Source organism: Aethalodelphis obliquidens, unplaced genomic scaffold (assembly GCF_003676395.1).
Source record: "Aethalodelphis obliquidens isolate GAN/ISIS:26980383/991018 unplaced genomic scaffold, ASM367639v1 scaffold56, whole genome shotgun sequence".
NCBI classification, from domain to species: Eukaryota; Metazoa; Chordata; class Mammalia; order Artiodactyla; family Delphinidae; genus Aethalodelphis; species Aethalodelphis obliquidens.
This window is the reverse complement of record NW_020838000.1, coordinates 12,101,879-12,103,463: the sequence shown is the minus strand read 5'-3', so window position 1 is coordinate 12,103,463 and position 1,585 is coordinate 12,101,879. Positions and strand designations below refer to the sequence as shown.

The following is a 1,585-nucleotide window of genomic DNA, read 5'->3' as shown; positions in this document are numbered from 1 at the left end:
TTCTGGCGAAAGAAAGTGCACACAGGTTTCTTTCTTTTTATTTTTTTCCCTGTCTTACTTTGGATCTTCCTTCTCTTAAGTAGTATCATAAAATGGTAGTCTAGGTGAAAAAGCTGGTTAAATTGGTGACATTAGTGGATGTGGAATAAGCCTTTTTTTTTTTCCTTCTTCTTCTCTTGTTTATTCCTTCTGCAGTTGCACCAATCATGTTTGCTTTCCATGTAAGCAAGGGAAAAAAAAGTAGTGAAAAGTGGAAAAGTAGGAGAGCATATTCCACAGGACTGAAGGAAGGTATGGGTATAAAATACCTTGGAGATGAGAAAAAAGATAAAATCCTCATGGAGGTGCCGGGGATCGAACCCGGGGCCTCATACATGCAAAGCATGGGCTCTACCACTGAGCTACACCCCCAAGTGACAGTTGCCTCTTTTTTCGGTATGTTAGGAAATATACCTATTTTCTGTATTCTTTGGCAAAGCTACTTCCTTTTGTCAGAAAATTTATTCTGTTAACTCCATTATTTCTACAATTTTTAAATTAGACTATTTTTGGTGGATGGCTATGCTCAAGAATAGTAAATTCTAAACCCAAATTGTTACCATTCCTGCTCTTAGTTTCTTCTCAGCCAGGTCAGTCCTCTCCAAGACCTTCTCACCTGGACCAAAAGACTATGACAGAGTAGATGGAAGCGTACAAAACAAAGAAACCAGCTCACTTGAAATTATCACCAGGAAACAGAAAACTGATTCCACATTAACAAAAATTAATCCATTTCTCAGAATCTTTGAATATTATTCAAGAACGAATGAAAAGAAGAGAAAAAATAAGGGACTCTAAGAAATTAAAAAAAAATTTTTTCTGTCATTTTCTGAGCTGTGTCAGAGGAGCAGAGAGACTTTCCAATGAATCCCCATCATTTCTCTTCTGTCTCTCTCCTCCTACCATCCCACACCACCAGGAATTGGATGCAAGCACCATACATGGAAGACATTCCTAACTTTTTGGGTGGATAAGTATATTGGACAATGAGAGAGCAACACTTTCGAAGTCTGAAATGTTCTAAAAATGGATTGAAAACAATCTCAGTTTTGAAAAATGAGTGTCAGGGCAGCTTACCCCTAAGGTGCTGAAATAGCTCAGTTGGGAGAGCATTAGACTGAAGATCTAAAGGTCCCTGGTTCAATCCCGGGTTTCAGCAGGTTAAGTGTTTTAGTCAGCATCCATGAGGAGGAGCAATTCTGGTAACCCCTACCAGAAAGGTCTACCTTTGCATCCTTGAAACTTCAATCATTTTTTTGTTTTGTTTTTTCGGCCATGCCACACGGCAGTGGAAGCTGCCAGTGGAATCTTAACCACTGGACCACCAGGGAAGTCCTGAAACTCCCATCTTTGAATTTGGGTCTTGTGATTGATGTCCGATGAGCTTGGCACATGAACAAAGGAAATGTCTGGCATTCACTGCTTCTCCCATGTGTGTGCAGCGATTGCAATGTCCAATGAATTTTGATGTGCAAGATAAAGGTGAATAGTAAAATTCATTCTTATAATTAAAAAAAAAAAAAAGACTGCCCTTACTGATCTCACC

At 39.2% G+C, this 1,585-nt stretch overlaps 2 non-coding genes across 2 annotated transcripts; one reads left to right on the top strand and one right to left on the bottom strand.

Moving 5' to 3' along the window:
• Positions 1-339: 339 nt before the first annotated feature.
• TRNAA-UGC (transfer RNA alanine (anticodon UGC)) lies at positions 340-411 on the bottom strand. The gene has a single exon. It is a non-coding gene; the product is annotated as a tRNA-Ala (tRNA).
• Positions 412-1,125: 714 nt separating this feature from the next.
• Positions 1,126-1,198, top strand: TRNAF-GAA (transfer RNA phenylalanine (anticodon GAA)). The gene has a single exon. It is a non-coding gene; the product is annotated as a tRNA-Phe (tRNA).
• Positions 1,199-1,585: the final 387 nt, after the last annotated feature.